Here is a 20,937-nt window from a genome sequence, read left to right as displayed (position 1 = left end):
CCCTTCTTAAGCATGTGGCTCCTATTTTCATCCTACGAAAAACAAAGGATTGAAGCGCTGTTTGTTTTGTTTCTTATTTTTGTATTTTTTGTTAGAAGTGAGCACCCATGAAAACAAAAAGAACGGAATCAATCGGTGCCGTAATCGCTTGTTTTCGAATAGGATGAATAAGGGAGCGTGAGATTAATGATGGAACACATACCCTACCAAATGTTCACGGAAGGTATCTTAGTTTATTTGGAAATATCATGGGGATTCTGTTATGACATGAATCCAGGCGAACTCGCCTCGGGCGAAAAGCCACTTTAATAAAGAAAAAAAAAAAAAACGACAATTAGCGTGACATAATTATAAGTCGAAATTTTGTGTTTTTGACACTTTGGGTAAAAAGGGATCCTTATTTCTCACAAGTTTCTCAGTGATTTCGTCTCAATTTGATTGTTTCAAGAATGACACGATGCCATAAGCTTTTACTTTCTTCGTACATTAACTGATGCTCACCGCGCTGGTGTAGTGCACGTTCAGTATGCCTCTCTGGGTCATAATGAATCCAATTCACGACTAGGGCTAAACAGTTTCAATTGATGGTAAATAGATTGAGAACCACTGATTTAAGCAAACTGAGAACGTGAGGAAAACTAACAAAGCTAAAAAAGAGAGCGAATGAGAGAGATGCTTGGGGAAAACTTTATGTGCTACAACAATATACATTGTGTACGTTCATTTCAGTGTATTGGTGCTGTACTGGCGGCTGCTATGAGAGCTGCCGCCACTACAGACCAGTCCCGAATGAGCAAAGAATGTCGTAATGAAAACAAACTACGTAATTCATAATTCCGTATAGCTGCTAACCAACACAACGGCAGCACAGCAGTCAGTGTCTGGCTTGGGCCCGAACATGGGAATTCGCAATTGCAAAATACGACGACGGAACGGCCCGACCAGTCAGTCAGCCAGCAGTTGTGTATCGTTCGGTGTATTTTCTTCAGCCTTTCTCTTTGCCGCAGCACTACCTACGACGACGACGACGCGACGGGCGGTGTTGATGTTTGCTGCTGCTTCTGCTGGTGCTGGTGCTCTCTAGCTACGAACCAACGAAGGTTGTGGATATGCGAATAAAATAGAGCATGTTCTCGTTTTTTTTGTTCGTTACCCACTCGGACTTGGACGATGGACGGAATGTCGCAAATTCGCACTGTCCCGAGGTTGGGAGAATGACAAAAATACTTCATTAGGATGCATGTACGTTAATTTATGCATATTCGATTACTTCCGAAGTAGATTGCAAATAGAGCGTAAGTGACAAGACGAAAACGCAAAAACAACTATCGAATTTTTTGGGTTACAATTTCACTTCCTTATTCCTAGGAGTTATTTAACCCTTTGGAGCCGGAGGGGTCATATATGACCCCGGCGATGAAACCGAGCATAACAAACGTGTTCGACACCAGCGAGTTTGCGTCGACAGCGGCGAAAAAAATCGGCTCCAAAAGGTTAAACCGATTGAGCTTAACCCTTTGAAGCCGGAATTGTTTCAAGCGTTATTATAGTTATTTTTCTACGTATCTCTGTGGTTGTAGTGCGCAACAGCATAAGGAGGGTAAAATATGATGCAGAATATTTTTTCTGGATATCCTAGGTCATTCAAGTTAGCCTAGTGGTTAAGGCTATGGATCGCCAATTCGGAGACGGCGGGTTCAATTCCCGTTCCGGTCGGGAAAATTTTCTCGACTCCCTGGGCATAGTGTATAGTTGTACTTGCCTCACAGTATACAAATTCATGCAATGGCAGGCAAAGAACGCTCTTCAATTAATAACTGTGGAAGTGCTCAAGAACACTAAGCTGAAGCGAGGCAGGCCAAGTCCCAGTGGGGACGTCGAGCCATAAAGAAAAAAAGAAGAAGAAAGAAGGTCATCCAAGCTGAGTATAGATCCTAAGGTCTACGGGAGTAGAGGTAACTTCTTTCATTATGCTAGGCTACGATTTGTAATTCATCATGTCTAATAAGTTGTCTGAAAGTTCAATAGACAGTATCAGGTCAGTCGGGATGTCCTAGGTTGTCCAAACTGTTCTTGAGTTTAGATCCTAAAGCCTACGGGTGTAACAATAACTTCGTCTATCATACAAAGCTACGATTTGTATTCCATCATGTCCAGTGAGTCTTCTGAAAGTTCATTAGGCAGTATCAAATCTGTTGGGATATCTTAGGTCATCCTAACTGTTCTTGAGTTTAGATCCTAAAGTCTACGCGTGTAACAGTAACTTCTTGTATTATACAAAGCTACGATTTGTGTTCTACAGTGATAGACATTCGTTTAGCCGAGGCCAAAAAATTTTCAAAAAAGTGTCAGGGAAGTCATACAAAAGATTTTATGATAAAACTTTTTTATCATAGTGATAGCATATCCAGTACTGTTTTATAAAAATGTGATACATCACACTTACATATACACTGAAACAAAAACGAGGATAAAAAACCCTTCAAATGTCATTTTTTGCCTAGACATTCGTTTAGCCGAATTGTACAATTTTTGGAATTCCATAAAAAAAAACTAACAAATTTCGAAAAATATCCAATAAAATCATTTTATATAGTGACCTGCATTATAGATCGACTTGTAAATCATGAATTGGATCATTTTTGGAAGTTTTGCCATAATAATTTTGCATGCATCTCATATAAATATGCCATAATATTGTAAATGTTTCCAAATTGAGATTTGATGTAGTTATTTTTATCGGAAGTGTTTCAAAATAATCTAATGAAAGTTTCATGACGAGTGTAGGTTGAAAATCTACGAAAAACAATGTTTTTAACAGAAAAAAAACGCAAACCATCAAAAAATCACGTATTTAAGTATTGTTTTGATGAAATATGATGGTTTCACTTGCATAAATCACAGCGTTTACTACTATTACGTCTCCTAATAGTTCCCAATATCTTCTAGACTGTATTCTGGCTGAAATAACATACATTGGACGGCTCAGATTTCGAGAAATGGCACCGAACGTATTCAAATTTCTAGCATGAACTACTTGTTTCATAATTTAGACGTTCTTTTCAAATAAATTATGTTAAAAATAAATGTGGTTCAAAACTAAGACTTATTTATAATATATTTCTTCAGATTGGATGAAATAAGCCAATAGGAAGTAAGCAGCTGCGCCTATGCTAAAGTGCCGGTAGTGGCGCTTTTCTGATAAATGCGGTAAACGTGATAACAGTGTAAACAAGCAGAAAAGTTTGCGCTACGGAATCATAGACGGCGCTCGTGTTCCATGTGTTTTTCACATATACAGCGGCGCCGCCTGGCACCTATCCACTCGAAACATCATGCGCAACACGGGTGAAAAATGCCAGTTAGAAAAAAAGAAGTAAACAACTTGAAATTTGAATGGTGATGTAATCAGTTCTCTGTTACTGCAATGAATCCAGAAGAAACGCGTAGGGATAATGATTTTGTTTCTAATTTGCAACTTTTTGTCCCAAGGCACAAATCGCTGCGATGCGGAACGAGTGCAAGCCAATGATTTGTCCATACAAGAAAAATGATTTTACTTTTAATGTGGTGGCGCCACCTCTGAGAAAAACAAGCTTTGATTTCCTACTATTGTTTGACCATATCTTGCATGTTTGTATGAACATCTGCTTTTAAATAAACAGGGTACAAAAATTCTGACACTTCTTTCAGTTCTTTCACTTAGCAATCTTCTAACTCATTTAGTAATGCAAGTATCAAATAGGTATACTCCACAGGCATTAGGGCACGTCTTTATTTCAACGCAGAACTCTTTATTTTAGCTTTTATCAATCCCATTTTGAGGTTTAACGAACCAAAAACCAATATACTTAATTTTTTCATGACATTTTATGCAATAATTTGAATATTTCTAACAATAATGCAGTGCCATATTTTCAAAACTGCTAATCTAGCTTACGATTGAGTGTTTACAGAAATCATTTTTCTTAAATAAATTTGTTTATCATTGCTTCTGCTTATCGGTACATTTTTTTATAATATTTCTCTGAATTTCACAAATGAATAAACTTTTAGGGTCAATTATCTTGCTAACACGTAATAAACTAAATGCCTTGGGGTATATCCTCGAAATATACTCACGAAATTGCAAAAAATCTATTGAAAACCAATTTTTCATTTACCTCGGCTAAACATTTGACATTTGAAGGGTTTTTACCCTCGTTTTTGTTTCAGTGTATATGTAAGTGTGATATATCACATTTTTATAAAACAGTACTAGATATACTATAACTACGATAAAAAAGTTGTATCATTAAATCTTTTGTATGAGTTTCCTGACACTTTATTGAAATTTTTTTGGTCTCGGCTAAACGAATGTCTATCACTGTATCATGTCCAGTAAATCTTTTGAAAGTTCAATAGACGGTCTCAGGTCAGCCGGGGTATCCTAGATTATCCAAACTATTATTGAATTAAGATCCTAAAGTCTACGGATGCAATAGTAATTTCTTTCATTACACAAAACTACGATTTTTGTTCTATCATGTCCAGTAAGTCTTCTAAAAGTTTAATACACAGTATCAAAGCTATTGGGATATCCTAGGCAGGGATGGCAAAAATACTTTTTTCTCTTTTCCGTTCATCGATACTGGCAGTAAAATAAAAACAAAACAACGGCAGCACCAATACCATCAGACGCCGCGCCGACGGCAGTCAAGCAGACGCTTGATAGTTTTCGCTTCCCCACGAAAATATTTATGAGCAGTCATGCTGAGGCGGGTGATTGCGAAAAATGTCAAATATTTTCAACTGCCAATAACTCACTTGTTTTAATAAATAATTTAAATCGATTTGCACAAATAGCTAGAGCACTTTCCTAGCTTTGTGATGCATGTAAAGAAGTTTGTCTAGAAGCGGTTTGAAACGCTGAAAAATGCAAAAACGGGAGAGACAGAAATTTTGGTCGTCGTTGTGCTCGAGTACTGGCGCTCTCGCGCTTAGAAACCGTTTCGAGGAAGAAGGCTGCAGGAAAAAAAATGTTATGACATTTATTTTTCGAACAGTTTCAGTTTGGCTGGGCATGTGATGTTCGTGTAGAAAAATGTCAAACGTACAGCCGGTAACCGTTTTTTCCAGTACATTTCTCATCCCTGATCCTAGGTCATCTTAACCGTTCTTGAGATTACTTCCTAAAGTCTATGAGTCTAACGGTAACTTTTTTCATTATACAAAGCTACGATATGTTATCTATCATGACCAGAAAATTGTCTGAATGTTCAATGGACATCATCAGATCAGCTGGGGTCATCCAAACTATTATGATATTTAAAATCTAGTAATTGAAGTTTCTCTTTTGGCTATATAGATTTATGTTGTAAAATCTTTTATACTTACTGGGGCTCTGAGTATAGAATCAGGGTCTAAAATATGACAAAGCTTCGGGACATTCAGAATCATACACAATTTGGACAGCTATTTGGACGAATGCTGTTTGGCCGAAAAGAGTGTGATAAACTTGAGTGATCATGCCACTGTTTTCCATAATTCTGTATTACTCAAAGGAACTACCTATGATTTAAAAAAGGAAAACATCTCCGACAAAAATATTCATAGTTTTAAAGCCTGCTCATCCCTTAGTGATGAAATTAAAACTAATAGCCTATGACAAAAAGAAGGAAAAACTTCTGATGATCATATTGGCAGCAAGATTGTTATCCAGAGTTTTTTGCGCCTCTAAATTCTTTGGATCATAATTCGACCAGACGCCCTTCCGGCCAGACGGCAATCGGTCAACTGGCCGGACACCGTTTGGCACTACCTATCATCACAAGGTCGCATAAGTGCCTCGGTTTGCGGACAAATGAAAACTGATATAGGGTATTTGTGCCATCAGTCCCATATTCATCCTATTCGAAAACAAGCGATTACGGCACCGATTGATTCCGTTCTTTGTGTTTACATGGGTGCTCACTTTTAACAAAAAATACAAAAATAAGAAACAAAACAAACAGCGCTTTAATCCCTTGTTTTTCGTAGGATGAAAATGGGAGCCACATGCTTAATAAGGGAACCAATACCCTATAATTGTTTTTAAGTGGTTCACGGTTTGGGGCTATGATGTTTACGATTTGGATTAAAATTTCAGCAGCTTTCCATGAGAGGTTTGATTTCATGAATTCAAAATGTGGGATTCGCGTGCGTGGGAAAGTGTGCTGATTTTTATGACTTGTTGGCGGTAACCTCCTGGAGCTTTTTCTGGGAATTAACAGGGCTTCCTCCCGCGGCTTCCCACAAAAGTCTTCCAAGACTACTCCAGAAGTTTTCTTTTGTGGATTCTCAGGGAGTTCCTTATGAGATTCTTCCAGTGATTCATTTAGGATTCTAGCTTCTGGGATTTTTTTAATATTCCTAAACAGATTCTACCTGGAATTCCTCCAGAAAGACCTCGCGGGATTTCTCCAGAGATTCCATCCGGAATTTCTTTAGGAATTCATTCTTGAGTTCCTCCATAAGTTCCTTTTAGGAATCTTCTAGGTATTCCTTTACTGGTTGCTTCAAGTTCCTTCTAGGATTCTTCAAGAATTTTATTAAGACATCCTTCCAGTAAGTTCAACCAGGATTTCTTCCAGGGTTCCTTCAGAAATTCTTTCCGGGTTCAAGAATTCCTTATGGGATTACTTCAGGAGCTCGCTCTAAACTCCCTTCAGAGATCCCTTCAGCAACTTCTACAGGACTCTTCAAGATATTCCATCCGACATTTCTTTAGGAGTTCTTTTTGAGATTTCTTCAGGAATGCACAATCCATGGCACAATCTGACAATCGAAATTCTTTCACGAATCCTTCAAGGCTTCTTCCAGGAATCCTCCAAGAACTCCAGGAACATTTTCAAGTAATCTTTCCGAGGTTCGTACGGGATTTCTTCAAGGCCCTCTTCACTGGTTCCTGAACTTATTTTCCGGTTTTTCCACGAACTTTTCTTTTTTCAGGATTCTTCCGAGATTTGTTCAGGAACGTATTCTTGGATTCCTCAAGGAATATCTTGCAAAATTCCTTCGGGAACTACTTCCGGGATTTTTTTTTTCAGAAAATGCCTTTGGAATTGCTTCAGAAACGCCTTTCAGGACCCCTCCAAGAACTCTTCTCTGGATGCCTCCAGGAGCTTCTTCTGGAATTCGTTCAGAACCTTCTAGATGTTTTCCGGAGATTCATTTTTTAATTCTCCCAGAAGTTTCTAATGGAGATCCTCAATGAGTTTATTATAGAATTCCTCCAGTAGTTTTTTTTAATTGCAATTCTTTGTGAAATAACCCTAGGAGTTTCTTATGGAGTTTCTTGAAGAATTTATTTCACAATTTCTTAAAAAAAAGTCACCTGTAGTATTGTAAAGAATTTCCCCCGGAGTTCCTTCAGAGTTTTTATAACCAGTTCCAGTTTGAGATTATATTTTTCCGCTAATTATTTGAGAAAATTCCGCCAAAACCGAAGACAACCAAAAAACCAAACAGGGGGCCGTTTATAAACCACGTAGACTTTTTGGGGGGAGGGGGGTCTGGCCAAAGTCTACGCTCCATACAAATTTTAAAATTTTTGTATTGACAAAAGTCTACGAGGGGGAGGGAGGGGGTCTGAGATGGCCAAATTTTGGTCTACGTGGTTTATGAACAGTCCCCAGGAGAATCTCGGATCGAGTTCTTCCGTGGTTCCTCCAGGAACTTCTTCCAGGATTCTTTCGGGATTCATCCAGCAACTCCTTCTATACGAACTTTTTTTTAGGATACTTCGAGGAACTGATTCCGGGATTTCTTCAGGAACTCATTTCTGGATTCCTCTAAAAACTCCATAATGATGTCCCAAAAGTAAACTCAGTAGGAATCTTGGAAGTAGTTCCTGGAGGAATCCCAGATGGAAACCTTTTAGGAATCCCAGAAGGAAGTTCTGGTAGAATCGCAGTGAAAACTTCTTAAGGATCCCCACGAATAATCTTAGATAAACTTTTCTGAGGAAACAAAAAAGGAATTCTTAGAGGAATCTTGGAATAATTTTCTAAAAAGACTGCGGAAGAAATTCCTGAAGGAATTTAAGGAAAAGTACTGAGGTATTCTCAGAAGGAATTTGTGGAGGTATCCTAGAATTAATTCCTTAAGAAATCTCGTAACGGATTCTGAAGAAGGTTCTGGAAGAATCCAGGAACTCTTTGAGGAATCCTACATGAAATTACCTGAAAAATTCCAGGAGAACTTTCTGGAGCAATCTTGGTGATGAAACTCTACGAATATCAGAATGAGGAGCAAGCTTTGTCCCGGTGGGGACGTTACGTCAATAATACAAAGAATAAGAAGAAGCATCGTGCTATTGAAAATATGCGTTCAACTTTAATTCATAATTGCAAGACAACACAGTATCATCAGTTTGACTACAGCTTCTTTCCTAATGGCCAAAATCTGTATTGTGTCCTCCGATCCCGCATTACATTTAGCTCTACAACAGGCAGTTCAGTTCGTCGTCCCTGCTAAATGTATCCTTTCGCGGTTCGCACAAGAAAAAAAGCAAACCCGCGCGAAGATGCTTGAAAAGGATATTACTTCCGCCTGGACGAGTTTTCGCCTTTCTCCGCTGTTTCATTTGACCCACAGACAGACAAGATTTGAATAGTTCTTGGGGAATTAGGGGGATTTCATTGCTTTTTTTTCTGCGCTATGGCTGTTGCCCAGCGGAAGAGCAACCATATCGCCAGATGTGAATGGCTTTATGCGGGAAAATAAAGAGAGATACTGAAAAATAAAAACTATCATCATTGTCCGTGGATATTATCTTTTCCGGGGCCGGGAGGGAAAAAAACGCGGAAGTGCGCGAAAAAAGGGAAAAATGTGCTATTTTTACGACGACGGCGACGACCCTAGGGGTGATTGTTTCAACCAACAACCAACCATCAGAATGATGGTTCCGATGCCGCGCGCGAGGGGTGATGGAACCAAAACAAAGGCCTTCCTTCGAACCGTGATGGCCGGCCAAGCAGTATTATCCTTCGGTTGCTTGCTTGCCTCGCCGATTGCCGATTTGAATAAACATCTTTTTCTTGTGAAGAGATCCGTGTGTTGGGTGTGTTTTGCGCGACGCGAGAAGATGATTTTCTATTTGTATCAACCAAAACGTGGGGGACCACCGTGCTCGGAAGCGCAGCAGGAAAGAATTGCGTCTTTGGCCATTTCGGAATTGGTTTTTAATTGGATTATGATGGACATTGGAAAGAATCGGACGGGGGACGAGGAGATCGTTTCTGTGAAGCTCTCGATAGGCTTTTGTTGCGAAATATATCTGGCTATTGTTCTATGAATGAATTGTCGAAAATAGATAGGCATTCTGGTTTGAATAGCGTCGAACTCAATTCAGTAACAAATTTTCAAAACGACGTATAATCAATGCTACACCATTGATTATACGTCGTTTTCAAAATTTGTTACTGAATTGTCGTTTGCTTTTGGGATTATGAGAGTTGAGTTCTTGAAAATTTAATTGCGATATACTATTCAACCAGTTTTAGACAATTAAATTGGAGGGGCACCAGAACGGCTAGTTCTTGCAACCACAATCTGCAGATGCAATCATTAAGCATAACCGTATTTTTGTTACGTAAAACTTACCAAAAAATAATTTTTAGGTCTAGCTGTATGTATTTCTAAAAACACGTTTTAGATTACAGGGCTGGCAGCAAAAGTATTTTTTATCTGTATTAACAAGATTTTTAGCCCTAGGCTAGTTCATCTCGGGGCCCACGCTTTACTTTTTTCCAAAGGCTCACATTATGCGTGTTTGTCGGAACTGAGATTCGATCCTAGGTCCTCGGAGTGATAGTCAAGTGTTCTAACCATCACACCAGGTCCGCTCCAGCCAAAATATTATTATAGCTACAATTATTGTAGGACAAATTTGATTCGAATAACTTTGGGTAATGCATAATGAACATTTTAGTCAACACTCACACAGCCATCATTTGGAAGAATCTTGGAAAATGATAGAATCGACTACTTTTATCATTTTTTTTTTGTCATTTTCAATATTTGCAACGCATAGTAGATGCATTACAAGTATTAAAGCGGCCAGGCCTACTGTGCAGCATTATTGGACACCATTGAGTAGAATCCTAGAATGGCGACGTCTAGCCGATCCTTGTAGTATGTGTTAAAGATGTCTGGAGCAACATTTGAAAAGGGCATACAAGCATTGGTAAACAATGACTTCACACGTCGCTCCTGAGCCCCCCAAAGCTTATTCACAAAAACTAAAACCGTTATCAGATAGAGCAAACATCGATCTTTCGGATAACGGTGTTCATTTGCGTGGGCGGGCTGCTGTTATGTCCTACGGAGCGTTTTAGAAAAAAGACACAAGACCTCTTGGGCCCTTTTCAAATGTTGCTCCAGATGTATAACAACATCGTTGGGAGTAACGTTGCTAAGAAAGTTAACGTCACTCCATTGAAGTTCGTCGTCGCCCTAAGATGGGTCATAGGAATTTCCGCCTGATGGGACTCACAAGCCCAAGTTAGGGCGCCATTTCTCGCTCTCTGAAATGTGAAGAAATCTCTTCCCTGGCAGTCATAATGTCCCAAGTTTTTATGGCGCATTTTTTCGTATTATAACCTCCCAGCTTACAGATGCGTAACAAAGTCCAAGGAAAGAAGGAACATAGGATTTTATGACGCATCCAAGATTTTGGACGATATTTCGCTCATAAAGCGTTATTGCGACTGAGACGCTATGGCCCCTGACTTTATGATCCGACCCCTTTCTAGTAAGCGTATAAATTTAACCCATTTTCAATATTTTTTTCCTCTATTTTCGCCCCTTATTTCTACTTTAATATACGGAAATTCAAAAATCTTGGATGAAATACTGGGAGGAATCCCAGTTGAGTTCCTAATAAAAATACCTAGGGAATTCAAGATGACGAATTTTTTTTTGCGAATTCCTTCAAAAATAAAACAGAAAGCGACAAAGGATCATTTAGAGATTTTTCCCAGAAATCTTTTGGGTCTGTTGCAAAAAAATGCTTTAATATTTCCACCGAAATATTCTTTAAGAAAGAGATCGCATCCCTACTCTCTGAAAAAATAGGGTGAAAATATGACCTTCAACGCGCTGTTGTAAAAAGAAATACCATCAAAAAAACTCGCTCGTCGTATACAGCGCGAGCATATAGTGCAGATTTAGGATTAAACAGGCGCGTGCCTGAAAGGTTAAATTTTTAAGACAGTTTTGAACTGAAATTGGATGCCTGTTTTCAATGCTGGGGGAGTAGTAATGAACAAATTTCGAAATACTATCCGTGATTTTTCCTTGAACGCTTTGAAATGTTTCACACAATATGACAGCTAGATCGTTACCATTACATCACTGCACTGCACTGCATTGTTACATTGTTGCATTGGCACATGGTTGCATCTTTTCATTGGTGCATTAGTGCATGATTACATCATTTCGTTGGTGCATCATTGCATTGTTACATATTGTAGCATTGGTACATCGTTGCATTTGTGTATCGATGCATTGTTGTATTGGTTGCAACTTCTAAGGAAGCTTCTAGAAATTCTCATTCCAGAAGATTCTAGAATCTTCTAGATAAGTGAATATTCGCTAAATATACAACAAGGGGATCTGAAATGGCAATAAAATAAGTTAAATGCACCAAAGATGTTTGAATGATCCAAATATATATTCTTCTTATAATTTTTCTGGGCGTAACGCCCCAGCTATGACAAAACCTTCTTAACTTAGTACTCGATGAGCACTTCCAGAGTGATTAAGTGAACGGCTACTGAAATTAAATTTAGGGTAAAATATTTTTATAAAGAAAAACTGCCGTTTTAAAAGCAGAAAAAAATTGCAACGTGTAGGCAAAAAATAAAAAAGTATTAGCCAACGTGGCCTAATGTAAAATTTAGCATCGACGTGCTCAATTTAGACCCCAGGCGATATTCAGGGGATACTCAAAATAACTGGGACAGGTAAAATTTTCACTTTTCAAAAATTGTTCAACTAGCTATAACTTTTCGAAAAGGGCATCAAATATTCTCAAATTTTTACTGTAAGTTCATCAACTGGTTGTGTATCAGTGGTCAAAATTTGGAAAAGAGCGTGCTATTCTACACGAAGTTAAAAAGTTTCTGGAAAATGGTATAAGTTTCCGATAGCCAACTTTGAGCTGTTATATCTCCGGATTCAATGAACCGAATGCAATGAAATTTTGATCAGTTATGACTTATACTGATACTGATACACAACTAGTTGATGAACTTTTGTGAAAAGTGAGAATTTAACCTGTCCCAGTTATTTTGAGTATCCCCTGTATATGAAAGTAACACAAACCCAAAAAAAGGCCAATCTAATGATCATAAGTGCGGCTAACATGAATATGTCATTACTTATCGTTAACATGTATCAAACAAAAAAACGGGGTAAATTTGAAAACCCTCAAACACAAAATCATATATATAAAAACCCAGCGTTGTCTGTCTGTCTGTCCGTAATGCTTTGAAATGTTTCACCATAGTTGTATAAAATTTCTAAAAATTACGAGAATTTTCTGGTTGTTTTTTGACTTTCCAGAAATAATAACTTGGAAGTTGCTGAAAGTTCCAGGAAAAAGAAAAATAACGTTCTAGAATGTTCTGGAGTATTGAACTTAAGCAAATCTCCTTGAAGTTTCTGGACGCTTCAAAAGGAGGTGGAGAACCTTCTGCAGCTTTATGGTACATCTTCTTCTTTTTATTGGCGTAACTGGGACAAAGCCTGCTTCTCAGCTTTGAGCTTATGTCTATGAGCTCTTGCACAGGTAATGACTGAGAACTTCCTCTTATAATGACCACTTCTAAGTTGTTAACTTTTTAGAAAAGAACCTTCTAGAATGTTGTCCACATCCAACTTTATAAAATTCAGAAAATTTCATGGAAGTTAGACTGAATGTTCCAAAAGTAAAATAATCATCTGAGATATTCTGGATTATCACACTTTCTCAAATACGGAAATCATTCTGTAAGCAATTAAACGGAGAACAATCTTATGGAATGTTCTGTAACACTTATTTTTTAAATTCGAGAACTTTCTGGAAGTTATACAAGACCTTTTGGGATCTGAAAAGAATAAAGAACCTTTTGGGATATTCTTGAACAATAAAATTACATAAAACTTTGAGAACTTTCTGAAGATTCCTGAATATTTAAAAAGAAGGAAGAATAATAATCTACGGGTATGTTCTAGATCATCAAATTTCTTAAGATTCTAAAAACTTTTGAGAAGTTACTGGACGTCTGAAAAACAAAACTAAGAACCTTTTGAAAACTTTTTAAATTTACGAAAAGTGTCTGGAAGTTAGTAAACGTTCCAGAAAAAAGGAAAACAACCCTTCAAGAATGTTCTGGAACAACCTAGGGGAGTTGGTGGGCGATCATGAAAAAATATAAAATGGACCTTCTAAAAAGTTCTGGAACATCACATTCATTAAATTTCGAGAACTTTCTGAAGATTAGTAAATGTTCAAGAGAGAAGCATTCTGGAGAGAGATTCCGGAATGTTCTCGAGAACTTTACATAAATAGCTGAAGATTCTAGAAATCTCTGGAACTCTTCTTTCTACTATATAAAAGCGTACGATCAGTAGATTCGGCAGTCTTTTCCTAGCTAACGTGGCTAACCACGTCGGGTCAGCTAGTTTTAAATAAAAAAGATGAGTATCTAAAGGATCTGAAAAATACAAGATTTTTTTTTGGTCATGTTGGGTCCGGTAGTTGTGATATAATTATGTTCAACATCCTTGGTGTTTTTAAAATACGTTGACTCAATTATATCACATTTTGTTATAAATGTTGTTCGATAACTCATCGCATTATAATTTAGTTTTGAGCCTTCCACATTTGAAAAATAATGTAATAAAATAGTTTCTGATTTTGATAGAAACTAATATTTTTGAGACCGCGTAAAAAGCCCGCGTAAAAAACTTCAGCGTACTCCGATGAATATTTCGGTTTTCTTTTGGGATTTCTGAGGCTTGTTTCTGAGATTTCTACTAAAATTTCTTCTAGGATTTCACCAGGAGGTTTTAACGGGGCCTCTGCGGGAGTGCCTCCCCAGAGGCTTTTCCAATATACTTCCAGAACGTCACGCTGGATTGCTTTCGGAGAACCTTCCAAAATTCATCGAAAGTTCCTTCAAAGATTTCTCTTAGTAGTTTTCCAAGATAGCTTTTGAACAGTTCCTCATGCGATTTTTGCAAGATTTTTACAGAAGCTCTTTATGGAATTTCTTCTAAAGAGTTTGCTGACATTTTTCTTTAATTTCCTGGCGGATTTCTCTAAGAGGTTTTCAGAGTTCTTTCTTGAATTTACTTAACCCTCCTAAGATTTTAGGTTTTTTGCACCACGATAGCGTAGTGCACGTTCAGCGTGCCTGTCTGGGTTATATTGACCTCAATATCCTACTAGGGTTAATATTTCCTCCCGGGACTACTCCCAGAACTTTTTGTGGCAACTCTGGGAAAAATCCTGGAAAGACCACCTGAGAAAGTCCCAATAACATGTGAGAAAGTCCGCGATAACATGTGCGATATATCCTTAAACTTTTCATGAGATCTCTAGATAAATCCTGGTAAAAACCCCACGAAAATGTATTTGGCCAACACGCAGGTTTTATTTCCACGAGGGACTCTAGGAGCAATATCGGAAAAACCCTTTGGAAAAAATTCTTGAACGAAATTCTGGAGGATCCTCATAAAAAAATCCAAGAAAAAACGATTCCTTCTTTATTTACCTTGCTGTTTGAATAATCATTCGGGGAAGCTTTCAACGTTTGCATGGGTCCACAAACTTCCAGTAGGAACCTTCAGCATTACGGGAAAAACATTTGTTTTGACAGTTCTGACTACAACCATGTAGTAGAAGCTCATGTCCGAAAGAAGTAAACACTACATATTCGGAAACTTTTTTTTATTCTTGGTATGCAGTAAACTCTCTGGGGTCTCCAGTTAACCTAGTGGTTAAGGCTATGGATCGCCAATCCGGAGACGGCGGGTTCGATTCCCGTTCCGGTCGGGAAAATTTTCTCGACACCCTGGGCATAGTGTATCATTTGCCTCACAATATACAAATTCATGCAATGGCAGGCAAAGAAAGCCCTTCAATTAATAACTGTAGAAGTGCTCAAAGAACACTAAGTTGAAGCGACGCAGGCCAAGTCCCAGTTGGGGACGTAGAGCCATAAAGAAGAAGAAGAAGATGCAGTAAACTCTTTGAACTCTTCTTCAGAGTAAATCAACAAGATGTTAAGTTCGCTATTCAATGTTTTTTTATCGGTGCCAAATTTACCTGAGTTATTATTATTAGCTTTATTGGGGAGATTTTCAGCCCGATGTTGGCTCCCGAAGATCCACATTCCTGAGTATTCAAGATATTCCAGGTTATTCCCTGTTGACTCCAGGATTTCCAAAAAAAATCAAATGATTTTTTTAACGCAAATGGTCAAAATCGCGTTAAAAAGTCCCGTAACTTCGAGAAAATCGGGTGAAAAAGTCGAGTAAAAAAGAAGTTAGTGTATTTTTGCCAATACACTAAATTCCAATTTTTACTCGACTGGTAAAACCAATTTGCACTTTTACGCATATCAACTGAGAGAAGAACTTTCGGATAAATGGGAATGGATCATAAAATTTCTCATATTTTTCGAATATTACATAGGGTGTCGATTCCCTTATTAAGTAAAGTTCTCCCGTTTTCATCCTACTCAAACCCAAGGATTAAAGCGCTGTTTGTTTTGTTTCCTATTTTTGCATTTTTTTTTTGTTTAAAGTGTGCACGGATGAAAACAATTTATGTCCAAACAGGAGTGGAAGCCGAAATAATAATTGAATTACTCAGCAATTTTCTCTCTCTTTCTATCGCTCCATCCCTTCAACTACGCCAAAGTCTTAAATAATGTGCATAGGACGATCAATTGCACTTCATATAGATTCAGTACGAAAATATCACAAACCACGGAACACACCTCCATTATACTGAACCCATTCGAGCAACTTCTACAAAAGAATCATCGGTTTACGATACCACGAGGAAAAAAAAGCGCAAACAATAATCACAAGGAAGAGCAAATTTTCCCTCGTCTTTCACCAACGCGCTGCTTTCAGCGGATTCCTTTTCCGCTCACTCTCATCAAACTCAAACAATAAATCGCGATTCAAGCTACAGCACTAGCAGCAGCCCAGTTTGTCGAGGTCCTTTTTCAGTAAATGGTAATATTTTGCCCTAACTATACTAACTGCTTGCCTGCTTGTCGACGTCTCGAGCAGCGACTCCGCGTCACGTCTCCTCGGAACGATGGAAAAAGGATACCGAAGAGGAAGCACACCCCAAAACACATAAAGGCCGCACTCCACCGACCGTCTCAAGGTCACATGCGACGACGACGACGACGACGACTGTGAATCCTTTCTTGCTCTCCTCCGTCAGCGTCGTTGCCATCGTCGGTACGCCATCGAGAAGCAACCAAGCGGGATACCCTTCTTTAGTGCGCATCGTCTATAGTTTCCTCCTCTGATCTTCCGCAAGGGGAAGAGGGGGAAGGAATCGTTAGGGTGGAACAAAATATTGGGCAAATCTTAAGGCTGTATACCTGCCGACATCTGAGTGGAGACATCTGCTCTCGTGCTGATAGATGTTAGGTCCCAAGACTAGACTAGACTAGACTAGACTAGACTAGACTAGACTAGACTAGACTAGACTAGACTAGACTAGACTAGACTAGACTAGACTAGACTAGACTAGACTAGACTAGACTAGACTAGACTAGACTAGACTAGACTAGACTAGACTAGACTAGACTAGACTAGACTAGACTAGACTAGACTAGACTAGACTAGACTAGACTAGACTAGACTAGACTAGACTAGACTAGACTAGACTAGACTAGACTAGACTAGACTAGACTAGACTAGACTAGACTAGACTAGACTAGACTAGACTAGACTAGACTAGACTAGACTAGACTAGACTAGACTAGACTAGACTAGACTAGACTAGACTAGACTAGACTAGACTAGACTAGACTAGACTAGACTAGACTAGACTAGACTAGACTAGACTAGACTAGACTAGACTAGACTAGACTAGACTAGACTAGACTAGACTAGACTAGACTAGACTAGACTAGACTAGACTAGACTAGACTAGACTAGACTAGACTAGACTAGACTAGACTAGACTAGACTAGACTAGACTAGACTAGACTAGACTAGACTAGACTAGACTAGACTAGACTAGACTAGACTAGACTAGACTAGACTAGACTAGACTAGACTAGACTAGACTAGACTAGACTAGACTAGACTAGACTAGACTAGACTAGACTAGACTAGACTAGACTAGACTAGACTAGACTAGACTAGACTAGACTAGACTAGACTAGACTAGACTAGACTAGACTAGACTAGACTAGACTAGACTAGACTAGACTAGACTAGACTAGACTAGACTAGACTAGACTAGACTAGACTAGACTAGACTAGACTAGACTAGACTAGACTAGACTAGACTAGACTAGACTAGACTAGACTAGACTAGACTAGACTAGACTAGACTAGACTAGACTAGACTAGACTAGACTAGACTAGACTAGACTAGACTAGACTAGACTAGACTAGACTAGACTAGACTAGACTAGACTAGACTAGACTAGACTAGACTAGACTAGACTAGACTAGACTAGACTAGACTAGACTAGACTAGACTAGACTAGACTAGACTAGACTAGACTAGACTAGACTAGACTAGACTAGACTAGACTAGACTAGACTAGACTAGACTAGACTAGACTAGACTAGACTAGACTAGACTAGACTAGACTAGACTAGACTAGACTAGACTAGACTAGACTAGACTAGACTAGACTAGACTAGACTAGACTAGACTAGACTAGACTAGACTAGACTAGACTAGACTAGACTAGACTAGACTAGACTAGACTAGACTAGACTAGACTAGACTAGACTAGACTAGACTAGACTAGACTAGACTAGACTAGACTAGACTAGACTAGACTAGACTAGACTAGACTAGACTAGACTAGACTAGACTAGACTAGACTAGACTAGACTAGACTAGACTAGACTAGACTAGACTAGACTAGACTAGACTAGACTAGACTAGACTAGACTAGACTAGACTAGACTAGACTAGACTAGACTAGACTAGACTAGACTAGACTAGACTAGACTAGACTAGACTAGACTAGACTAGACTAGACTAGACTAGACTAGACTAGACTAGACTAGACTAGACTAGACTAGACTAGACTAGACTAGACTTATCTTGGGACAATATTCTCTGCATCACAAAATGAAACCTGGTAGAAATGCTATAAGAAATCCATGGAAAAAGGGAGTGTTCATGGTGTGGGCTCGGAGTCAGTTTGGCTTTCTATTCCGCAAAACCGATATTTGTTGTGTGGCTTAGTTGGTCATTGTGTGGCTTAGTTGGTCAAAGCGTCAGTCTAGCAAATACGTAGTCAAAGGTTCAAATCCCCCGTCAGAACGCGATTTTTTTTCGCAAACTTATTTCTCAATTTGTCAATAACCAACATTCTGTGCCTTCTAATTATAAGTTTTTCAGTATGGATGAGCAGGTTTCTGGAAGTTTTTTGATAACCTACAAAACAGTACCTTTATCATATTCCACCTCACTTCACATACCTTCTTCAAAGCAGAAGTATGGCTCCACTTTTTACCCACCCTAATAAACGTCGTCACAATAATGGAAGCAACATTCAACAGCGTCGTGGAGCATGGATTTTAATTGCGTTTTACTGTTTGCGGAACTTGAGCAGCATGCACCACGCCAGACGGACAGGCTGCTGGCTGCCTGGCGGACTCTTATAGGATAGTTTCAGTTTAGTTTACTTTATCCATCCTGGTTGTACGTAGGTAACCACCACACACTTCACTCGACTGTTGATTCGCGGAACCTCCACGGCTACGTCCTACCGGAACTATCTCCGCGGACTGTGCAGAACCCGCGCGAAACAACTCCGAAAGATCATAAATTTCACTAGATACTATCTCTGTATGATGCCAGTTTCCCAGCTTCACCGGGGGACGTCTGAGCCTGCAATCTGTGTACCATTCTCAGAACGAACTCCAACTCGCAAAAGGGATGATGGTGGGTGTCTTCTCCTTCACCATCGCCGCGCCATCGTCCTTGAACAGAACACTCAACAACGACGACGACGCGTGGGTCTGGTCGTCCTGCGACAAGGATCTTCTTACAGAGTCTGGTACTGGTCATAACCGGAACGACGACGTCTAGTAGATATATCCGACGACGACGACGACGACAACGCAACATCGAAACACATAGAGGTAGGACCAACTCGTGCAGGACGACCAACGACAACAAACGAAAATGACGACTGGGCTGCGACTGTGACGAAGTGTGTGGTGCAAGTTCAATACCATCATAAACCATTCCGAGAAGCTTCTGCTTCTGCTTCTGCCTCTGCATTCCCGACCGAGGACAACCCGGTGCAATTTGTGCAACGCGCAATAACCGTAGCCAGGCAGAGAGATACAGAGAAAGAAGCTTATGTACCCGTTCTTCTGCTTCACACGGGGCTTTCGACTGTCGACTGTGGTGCACTACAGCAGTGCAGTGGGTGGCTAGGTGGAGGAGTTTTTGGGGTGACAACCATGTATCTGACGTGGTGTGTGGGAGTATTCCGACAACGACGTAGTTTCGAAATGGGAATGCGTAGAAAATCGAACCAAATTTGGGGCACTATGTCTGCAGTTTCTATCACATGGAAATGGTCTACGGGGTGGAACTTGTTGGGATTATATAGTGAGGTACACACAAAACGAATATACACAATCAAATAGGTCCTTGAATGGTTTTGATTGTGTCCATCACATCATTTTTACATCACGCCATTCAATAGTGAAAACAATCTACAAAAAATAACACATTTGAACAGAACTGAAATTTTTACATAAAAACATAATAAGATCATAACAAAATTATGACAACAGTTGTTAGAAATAACAATAGTTGATATAGGGTACCGGGATGCTTCGTTGGCCTAGTCCCCTCGTTCGGCCTATCTTAACCTAAACCAAAAACTCAAACAAACACGCATAATTGGAGATCGAAAAAAGCTATGCGACAAACAACTGTAATATTGCGTTTCAATTTTAGCACTTTAGAGCATTAATGAATTGGAATGAAAATGTCACTTTGTTTAGCTCCATGATTCTTCGGTTTAGTGGGTAGTCTATACACATGATCATAAATGGCATGATTCTGGGACATTTCGAATTGACTTTTCGATAACTGAACATTTGATGCAACGGTCAAAGACGCTATCCTTTCAACGTAATTAAGCAATCTCTTGAATATTTACGTTAGTTTACTTCCAAGTGGTGAAACATGTATTACCTTGAGTGCGTGATAGGGTCAACATATCATTTGTAGTGCTATAATTTCACGAGTTATGGTCAAAATTGTCAAAGCGGCTTGCATATTAGGCCAAGGTATGGTCATATACCTTAATTTTGTTATAAGGATTTTTCCATTTGAAAATCCATAACAAAATTATATTAACATTTGTTAATAGTTTAGTAACAAAATTATAACAAAACTTGTTTTATTTATTCAAACAGATGTATAACTACATTACAGTAGAATTGCCTCTAACATAACTTCGTAACACGTTTATTGCAATCTTTGTTATATTTTTTGTAACAATTTTTTTTTTCAGAATTTATAAGATTTTTGTGTTGTTGCGAAAAAAGATTGATAATTTTTGTTAATTCGGTCCAAGAAATTTATAATAGAACTAAGAACACATTTAATCTGAATTATGAACCGAACTTGTTATAATTTTGTTATGATTTCGTAAGTTTAGCCTAACAAAATTGGATATA

At 38.8% G+C, this 20,937-nt stretch overlaps 1 protein-coding gene across 2 annotated transcripts in view; it reads right to left on the bottom strand.

Annotated features, from left to right (window-relative positions):
• The window catches only part of LOC109411294 (insulin receptor substrate 1-B), a 683,096-nt gene that overhangs the window by 570,302 nt on the left and 91,857 nt on the right, over nucleotides 1-20,937 (bottom strand). Inside the window, exon 1 of one of the 2 annotated variants that reach the window (XM_062851143.1) lies at nucleotides 18,712-18,985. The exons of the other annotated variant lie outside the window; for it this stretch is intronic. The gene's annotated coding sequence lies outside the window, so the exon portion shown is untranslated. Of the gene's footprint in view, nucleotides 1-18,711; nucleotides 18,986-20,937 lie in introns of those variants that run through there. 2 annotated transcript variants of the gene reach the window in all.

Source organism: Aedes albopictus, chromosome 2, assembly GCF_035046485.1.
Source record: "Aedes albopictus strain Foshan chromosome 2, AalbF5, whole genome shotgun sequence".
NCBI lineage: Eukaryota > Metazoa > Arthropoda > Insecta > Diptera > Culicidae > Aedes > Aedes albopictus.
The sequence above is the reverse complement of the archived record's forward strand: the minus strand, read 5'-3'. Positions and strand labels throughout refer to the sequence as shown.